Source organism: Myotis myotis, unplaced genomic scaffold, assembly GCF_014108235.1.
Source record: "Myotis myotis isolate mMyoMyo1 unplaced genomic scaffold, mMyoMyo1.p scaffold_m19_p_3, whole genome shotgun sequence".
Lineage (NCBI taxonomy): Eukaryota > Metazoa > Chordata > Mammalia > Chiroptera > Vespertilionidae > Myotis > Myotis myotis.
In genome coordinates this window covers 45,849,268-45,858,409 of record NW_023416335.1, presented here as the reverse complement: position 1 = coordinate 45,858,409, position 9,142 = coordinate 45,849,268, and the positions used below count along the sequence as shown (strand labels likewise).

At 49.0% G+C, this 9,142-nt stretch overlaps 2 pseudogenes; one reads left to right on the top strand and one right to left on the bottom strand.

Annotated features, from left to right (window-relative positions):
• Positions 1–2,320: 2,320 nt before the first annotated feature.
• LOC118652061 lies at positions 2,321–3,021 on the bottom strand (annotated as a pseudogene).
• Positions 3,022–7,348: 4,327 nt separating this feature from the next.
• LOC118652062 lies at positions 7,349–8,228 on the top strand (annotated as a pseudogene).
• The last annotated feature ends 914 nt before the right edge of the window (positions 8,229–9,142 follow it).

Here is a 9,142-nt window from a genome sequence, read left to right as displayed (position 1 = left end):
ATTTAACAAAGAAAAACCAACCAAAAAAATGAGTTCGTGTGTCACCTCTGACACACGTGTCATGGGTTCGCCATCACTGCCCTAGGTAAGCCCCCCCTAGGTAAGCACTCAGGACAGATAAGACTCCACTGTAGAGTGCTGCAGACTCCCTTATAGAGGATAAGTAGGGTAAGTGTATTGATCTTTTAACACATATGCTTGCTAGCAGAGGAGTTAAGGCTACTCCCAGTCAGACAGAACATTTTATACAAGAAGTCTGTCCATGGTTTCCTGAGGAAGGAACTGTAAATTTAGAAACTTGGACTGAAGTAGGAGAGCAATTAAAGACTTATTACAGATTCCATGGATCTGAGAAGGTTCCAACAGATACCCTTTCCCTCTGGAATTCAATTTGTGACACCTTGGCACCAGAGGTTGAACTTTCTCAAACTTTAAATAGTCCCTTGGCTCCACCTAGAGAGGACACACCATTATTGTCTCCAGCTCAATCTAAGAGCAATTTAGCTATGCCTACTGATCGGAAGGAGAATAAATATCATAAACATGACCCTTGGACCTTTCCAGTCAGTCCAGAGGAGAAAAGCCTTCCCATTCAAAACAGGCTCCCTAAATTAGAAAGGAAGCCTAAACCAGGTACCTATGAGCTCCATGTCTAAATTTCAAAGGGCGATAAGAGATCTTGAATTCTCACTCTGCTTCCCAGTTGCATATGAGAATGAGTTTGGTGAGGACGAAAACCCCACCTGGGAGCCTATACATTACAAAATACTTAAAGAATTAAAATTGCATCCTGCGCCCCAATACCTCCGCGAGCCCCTCTCTCCACTCTCTGCACTTCAAACTCAGCCGGGACAGACTTCTGCCACCTCTGCTCCGCACCCTGCTGGAGAAGCTCAGAGATCCTTGCCCCTTTTATTTGAGGAACTCTTTTGGACAACACAAAATTCAGGACAAAATTGCTCTAGAGGAACTCTGGACGATGGCTAGAGCCCAGCAGTCCCTACATGTTGAGGTCCAGCCCCATCAGGTCCAGGGGTCCCCAAAGGTGTGGACGGAGTCGGCGAAGGAAGAATGACACGGAGACAGCGTTCAGTTGATCAGCAGCCTAGCCGGGTTCTCTAGCCAGGATCTCCAGCCAGGTTCTGTCTTTTATTGTCTTGTTACATCTGTATTTATACCAGTTGATTTTAATCCTGTCAATTTCTATTCCAAAGGTTTCTTATCTCCATTCCAGGGAGTAAAGATTATGTAGCTTAAGCGTGATTGTTCATAGTTAAAGTGATTAACTACCCACCTGGCATTTAGTTAAGGGGTTTTATTCCCTCCCTAACTTCAGGGAAAAATCCCTACCTGGGGAAACAACCTTTCTCGGTGCCAAGAAGGGGAGCAAACATATTAAGGACAGTATGCCATATACGCCAGGTCCCTTGAAACATATGCTGTGCAGATGTTTCTTCCCTGCAGCAACTGTGTCAAGGATGGACCAGCTTCCAGCACCTACAGGTGGTGCTGGGGTGTTTTCCGGTTGCTGGCCTCCGAGGCCTGTCTAAGGAGGGTCTCCACTTCCTGGAGCTCCTCACCCCCACTCTATCTTCCTACCCAGTCTGTCTCCACATTCCCCCATCATTACTTCCTCCTAGTCCCCTTTCCTGTCTAAGGAGGCCTGTCTAAGGAGGGTCTCCACTTCCTGGAGCTCCTCACCCCCACTCTATCTTCCCACCCAGTCTGTCTCCACATTCCCCCATCATTACTTCCTCCTAGTCCCCTTTCCCTCATATCCCCACTACCTTCTTCACCTTTTTAGCCACTGTTGCTCTTTCCTCTCCCTTACATGCCTCAGGTATGCCTGGCACGGGAGGCTCCTATCTCCCCAAACCAAATTGCTTCTGCTGCTCGCTGGCTTCGGAACCCCACCCGCTGACACAGTCCTTCCGTGGAATTGGCAAGTGATTAGTGATGAGCTGTCAGCACAGGCTCCTAAAACTCCCTGGAAAAGCTGAGTCCCATCCCAGGACCTGCACATGGCCTCCCTGAGATGCTTGGGTTGCTGGGGCAGCATTACCCCCCCCACCCTGGCTCTCCCACGGGTCCAGGGCCCCTTGCACCACCTCCCAGAAGAGCTTGGCCAGCCCGGCCCTGGCGATGAGCGGGTTCTGCTCTGTTGGGGTCCAGCCCCAGCAGGTCCAGGGGTTCCCAAAGGTGTGGACAGAGTCGGCAAGGAAGGAATGACAAAGAGACAGCGTTCAGTTGATCAGCAGCATAGCCAGGTTCTATGGCTAGGTTCTCCAGGCCTTGCTCCACCCACGGACTTGCTGGTGCTTTAGCTGGTGTCCCTCCTCACGTTGTAAGCGTCCAGCTGGGCATCCAACTCCTCCGCAGAGATCTGCTGCTTTGAACTCCGGCCGGTGCCCCTGCCTCTGCCCCGGCTGCCTCCCTGGGCGCCTCTCCAGGTGCCGCCACCGAAGCCTCCAGATCCTTGGTTCCTAGTCCTCCCGCCTCTGTTGACACTGGGTCCCGGCCTGCGCTGCGTGTCTGCCTGTGAGGTGAGGAGCTGGATGTTCATGGGGCGGCCGTCCAAGGGGACGCCGTGGTACTGCTGCATGGCTGTCAGGGCGTCTGCCTTCCGCTCAAAGTGCACGGGGGCCGTTCCCAGGCTGCGGCCAGAGCGGTCGTACTGCAGGGCGGCCTTCTTCAGAGTCCCGCAGTCCGCAAACAGCTCCTGGATGTCCGCGTCGGACACTCCGGACACCAGCAGTTTGCCTCCCGTCTCCAAGTCGGCCCCTGCCGAAAAGGTCGTGTTGCCACTTGTCAGGAAGCCGTCTGGGCCGGCTGTAGGGCGCCGGCCGGTTCCTGCCTCCGCTGCCCGCCGCGCCCCCGTGGACAAGCGCCGCCTGGTTCCAGATGGGCCCACCGCCTGGGCTCACTCCTGCGGCTGCCTGCCCAGCCCCAGCCACGGCCCCCGCGCTGGCTCCGGTTCAGCTTAATGATGTCGCCCAGAGACATGTCCAATTTGTCGGCCATGGCGGGCGTGGGAAGCCTCGGGGCAGGTGGAGGGATGCCTGGTCAGGGACCTGCGAAGGGAATGCCAAGAAGCATCAGGGTCAGACTGACGGCTGGTTTTGCACCATTGCCCCCCATCACCCTCCCCCCACCTCCCGCCTAGCTTGCTGGCCCAACCCCTGGACTCACCGGTCACCTTGAGCAGGTCAGAAATCTGCCTCTGGGACCTTCCTTCCTCCAAGGCCCAGCGGAGAACCAGCCTCAGTCAAGAGCGCTCTTCTGCTCTCTGGGATCTGTGGACTTGGGGGAGGCCGGGCCCTTATATAGGGTGGAACCACGCCCACTTGGAAATTCCCAGGGCGTGTCCCCAGTCACTCTCAGAGGGGCGGGCTAGGGTGGGAGCCAATGAGGGCTGGGGGCGTGACCAGCGACACCCTTGAGGAGGAGGGGCCACAGGGCCTGTCACTGACCCTCCTACCCACCCCTCTCCATCTACAGCATGGATATGGTATCCGGAGGGTGCGTTTCAGGAAAAGAAGAGTTGGGAAAGTAGAAGGCGGCAGTTGCTCCTTCTGAAGAGGAATCTAATGTAAAAAAGAGTTCTCAGATTTTAACTTGGGCTGATTAAGATCAACATTCTGTCCCTATGTAATTACGACTATCCCCTTTACATTCTGGGGATGAGATATCTTGTCTCAAATGGGAGTTCTATTATATAGCCCCAGTGATAGAGTAACATCATGGATGTTAGACATGGGATTTAATCCAGAAAAGGGATTAGGAAAAGAAGGTAATACCTCACACTCCTCAATAGGATTTATAATTGGGGCCATTGCCCTTAGGACTGCTGATCCCATAGTCTGGAAATCATCACAAGCAGCATGGGTTGAGCAATGGCCCTTAACATCTGAGAAAATATCAGCAGCCTGACAATTAATTGATCAGCAATTAGCAGAGGGACATATAGAGCCATCAAATAGTCCCTGGAACACACCCATATTTGTAATAAGAAAGAAATCAGTGGAGACTTTTGCTAGATCTTAGAGCCATAAATGCCACCATGGAAAATATGGGCTTCTTACAACCTGGATTGCCCTCCCCTGTGGCAATTCCACAGGAGTATTGTGTTGTTGTTGTTGACTTACAGGATTTTTTTTTCACTATACCTCTTCACCTGGCTGATTGTCAAAGATTGGCATTCAGCATAACATCAGAAAACTTTAAAAAGCCTTATCAGAGATATCAAGGGAAGGTTCTCCCACAAGGGATGAAAAATAGTCCTACATTATGTCAAAAGTTTGTAGATCAGGCATTGCAAGTTATTAAAAAGAAATTTGCAGATCTATATCTTATTCATTATATGGATGATATTTTACCAGCTCATAAAGATCGGGCTACTTTAGAGGAAATTCTTGCTCAGACCGTCCTTGCTTTAGAAGAACATGGTCTAAAAATAGCCCCAGAAAAGCTTCAGACTGAACCTTCTTTTTCCTACTTGGGGCAGAATATTATATACCTCTACTATCACCCATCAACCTTTACAATTAAGAGAAGATCATTTAAACACAGTAAATGATTATCAGACACTATTAGGTGATATCAACTGGGTCAGGTCATCTCTAAAAATAACCACTCTTGACTTAAAACCTGTATTTGACATTTTAAAGGGAGATTCTAACCCTAAGTCTCCCCGACAATTAACTGTAGAAGGAGAAAAGGCTATAGCAAAAATAGAACAGGCCATCAATAAACAGCAACTACAGTATCTAGATTATTCCAAATCTTGGACCTTAATTATTCTAGCCACTAAATATTCTCCTACAGGATGCTTATGACAGGAAGGACCATTAGAATGGATACATTTACCTGTCACTCCTAGGAAGATTGTAGCATCCTATCCCTCCCTAGTGGCCACTCTCATTATCAAAGGTAGACGATGCAGTATCGAACTTTTTGGAAGAGAAGTTATGAGATAATAATACCTTATAAAAGAGAACAATTAGACACACTATTACAATTTGAAGAAGAGTGGTAAATAGTTATAGGTAACTTCCTAGGACAAATTTTACATCATTTGCCAAGATCTCCTATATTGCAATTTCTCTCCCTACATCCACTTATATTTCCTATTAAATGTTCAAAAGAGCCATTATCACCTCCTGCCTCCTTAGTATTCACAGATGGTTCCTCTAATGGTAAGGCAGTAATCATTGACTCAATAACCCATGTTCAATAAACCCTAGAAACGTCAGCCCAAAGAACAGAGCTTTTGGCAGTCATTTATGCTTTTGAACAATTGCAACAGGTTCCCTTTAACTTGTACACTGACTCTCAATATATAGTTAAATTATTTCCTCATATTGAGACCGCCTCTCTCCCACAAGGAAGAACAGCCATTTTCTCTTTGTTAACTCAGCTACAAACTTATATTCCTAAACGAGAAAAGACTTTCTATATCGGACATGTTAGAGCTCAATCCTGCCTTCCAGGACCCTTAAGCGAAGGAAATTATCAGGTGGATCTACTAACTCGCCCAGTAGTTTGTACAGTTCTAGAAGAAGCCCGGCGGACTCATGCCATTCACCTTCAAAATGCTTCTGCTCTCCATCTATATTATCGCATATCTAGAGAAGCTGCTCAAAGTATTGTGCGTGATTGCGGCCATTGTCCTACTCATTTTCCTAGCCCTGCTATTGCAGTTAATCCTGTGACTTATGGCAGATGGATATTACTCATGTCCCATCTTTTGGCAAACTTTGCTATGTGCATGTTTGTGTTGATACCTTTTCTCATGTTATCCTTGCTTCTGCACGTACAGGAGAAGCCTTTAAAGATGTAAGTCAACATCTATTCCAATGCTTTTCCTACCTAGGAATACCAAGGGCACTTAAAACAGACAGTGGGCCTGCCTATACCTCTAGAGCTTTTAAAAACTTGTGCTCTACATTCGACATTGCACATACTACAGGTATACCCTACAATCCTCAAGGCCAAGCAATAGTAGAAAGGGCTCACCAAACTTTAAAAACACAAATGAAAAAATTACAAGAAAATGAGTTTAAATATTCCTCTCCTCATCATGTTCTACAACATACTCTATTTGTAATTACTAAATGTAGATTCTGAGGGAAATTCCCCAATGTACAGACATTTGAACCCTGATCTAACTAAACCTAAAGCCCTTGTCAAATGGAGAGACTTGCTTACAGGAGCCTGGAAGGGACCTGATGTACTTTTAACCTGGGGGAGAGGATATGCTTGTCTATTTCCACAGGACGCAGACTCAGCTGTGTGGCTTCCAGACCATCTAGTCCGACCTTATGCCTCACCGCCCTCCGTCTCTGCCTCACCCTCCTCCTCCCCGGTATCATCCATATCAGCTGACCCAGAGAGCACAGCTGACTCTTCCCGGGACTCTGACACCACCATCAAGCAGGGCCCTGATGGACCCTTTGATCCAGCCCTTCAAAGTGCTGACACTTCGGGGAGCCCGTCACCATCGACACCGCCTGCTAGCCAGATCAACGAGGACAACCAAACCACCAACTTGGGGACAGCTGAAATCCCTTAACTGAAGTGGCCAGCAACCTTCTACAGGAACAAGGCTCCGTGTGCACTCTATCCACTATGTTTATAGCTATGCTCGCTATCATTGCTTGACAGTCTTCTTCCGAGTCTTAAACAACCGAATCCTAGAGGTGGCCGCTGATTTACACTCGCTGTCATTTAAAAAATAAAAATAGGGAAATTTGCCAGAAGCCGATCCACCCTTGCTGCTTGACAGTCGCTGCAGGGAAGACACATCTGCACAGCTTATGTATCAAGGGACCTGGCATATATGGCATGTTTGCTCCCCTTCTTAACACTATGTGTTTTAAACTGGACCACCTCCCTGAGAAAGGTTGTTTCCCCAGGTGAGGATTTTTCCCTGGAATTAGGGAGGGAATAAAACCACTTAACTAAGTGCCAGGCGGGTAATTAATCACTTTAAATATGAAAAATCACCCTTAAGCTACATAATCTTTACTTGTGATAATCTCCTTCAGTTACTTCCTTGTAGTTTAATAAAACAATAGGGTAACCTTGGAATGGAGATAAGAAACGCCCTAACCTTTGGAATAGAATTGATAGGATTAAAATCAACTGGTATAAATACAGATGTAACAAGACAACAAACACAGAACTTGTCTGGAGATCCTGGCTACAGAACCTAGCTAGGCTGCTGGTCCTCTGAGGATAAATCCCAGCGCTGTTAACTTAGAGGTGCCTGGGGGGAGGGCAGGGAGCTGGGATGGGGGCCGCGGTGTTGGGTGCTCCCCCGGCTTAACCAGCCTTGGGTCCTCCTCAGGTCTTGGATGTGCTAGCGCCTCTGGCCGAGGCCTGCTAACCAGCCTCTCCCGGGTCTTCACCTGCAGGGCCTGCTCTCGCTTGCTCCCTCCTCCTGCTGCTCTTCCTCCCCCTGCTCCCAGGACGGCAGGATGGCTGTGCAGGGCACACCCCGCTTCCTCTTGACCTTCGATTTTGACGAGACCATCGTGGACAAAGACAGCGACGACTCAATCCTGCGCGCGGCGCCTGGCCAGCGGCTGCCAGAAAGCCTGCGCGCCACCTACCGCGAGGGCTTCTACAACGAATACATGCAAAGGGTCTTCAAGTACCTGGGAGAGCAGGGTGTGCAGCCGCGGGACCTGCGTGCTGTCTATGAGGCCATCCCCCTGTCCCCGGGTATGGGCGACCTGCTGCAGTTTGTGGCCAAGCAGGGAGCCTGCTTCGAGGTGATTCTCATCTCGGATGCCAACACCTTCGGCGTGGAGAGCACGCTGCGTGCCGCTGGCCACCTGGGCCTGTTCCGCCGCATCCTCAGCAACCCGTCCGGGCCCGACGCACGGGGGCTGCTGGCGCTGCGGCCCTTCCACTCACACAGCTGCGCGCGGTGCCCCAGCAACATGTGCAAGCACAAGGTGCTCAGCGACTACCTGCGCGAGCGGGCCCAGGACGGCGTGCACTTCGAGCGCCTTTTCTACGTGGGTGACGGTGCCAATGACTTCTGCCCCATGGGGCTGCTGGCCAGCAGCGACGTGGCCTTCCCGCGCTGCGGCTACCCCATGCACCGCCTGATCCAGGAGGCACAGAAGGCTGAGCCCAGCTCCTTCCGTGCCACCGTGGTGCCCTGGGAGACCGCCCACGAGGTGCGCCTTCATCTGCAGCAGGTGTTGAAGGTGTGCTGAGACAGCGGCCTGCAGGGGGTGCCCCGAACAGGAGTGAGGAAGGAAGGTCGGGAAAGACAATCGAGTTTTTGTTGTTCTTTTCTAAAAATTAAATCTTTATTGTTCAGATTATTACAGTTGTTCCTCTTTTTTCCCCCCATAGCTCCCCTCCACCGGGTTCCCACCCCACCTCTATCCTTACCCTCCTCCCCACCACTGTCTTGATCCATAGGTGCAGGATTTTTGTCCAGTCTCTTCCCACACCCCCCACACACCCCTTCCCCCTCCCCAGAGTAGTCAGTACACTCCCTTTCTATGCCCCTGATTCTATCATATTCACCAGTTTATTCTGTTCATCAGATTATTTATTCACTTGATTTTTAGATTCACTTGTTGATAGAAGTATTTGTTGTTCATAATTTGTATCTTTACCTTTTTCTTCTTCTTCCTCTTCTTAAAGGATACCTTTCAGCATATCATATAATACTGGTTTGGCGGTGATGAACTCCTTTAGCTTTTTCTTATCTGTGAAGCTCTTTATCTGACCTTCAATTCTAAATGATAGCTTTACTGGGTAAAGTAGTTTTGGTTGTAGGTTCTTGGTATTCATCACTTTGAATATTTCTTGCCACTCCCTTCTGGCCTGCATAGTTTCTGTTGAGAAATCAGCTGACAGTCGTATGGAGACTCCCTTGTAGGTAACTGACTTGTTTTCTCTTGCTGCTTTTAAGATTCTTTGTCTTTTGCTCTTGGCATTTTAATGATGATGTGTCTTGGTGTGGTCCTCTTTGTATTCCTTTAGTTTGGAGTTCTCTGAGCTTCCTGGACTTGTAAGTCTATTTCTTTCACCAGGTAGGGGACATTTTCTGTCATTATTTCTTCAAAGAGGTTTTCAATATCTTGCTCTCTTCTTCTGGCATCCCTATAATTCGGAT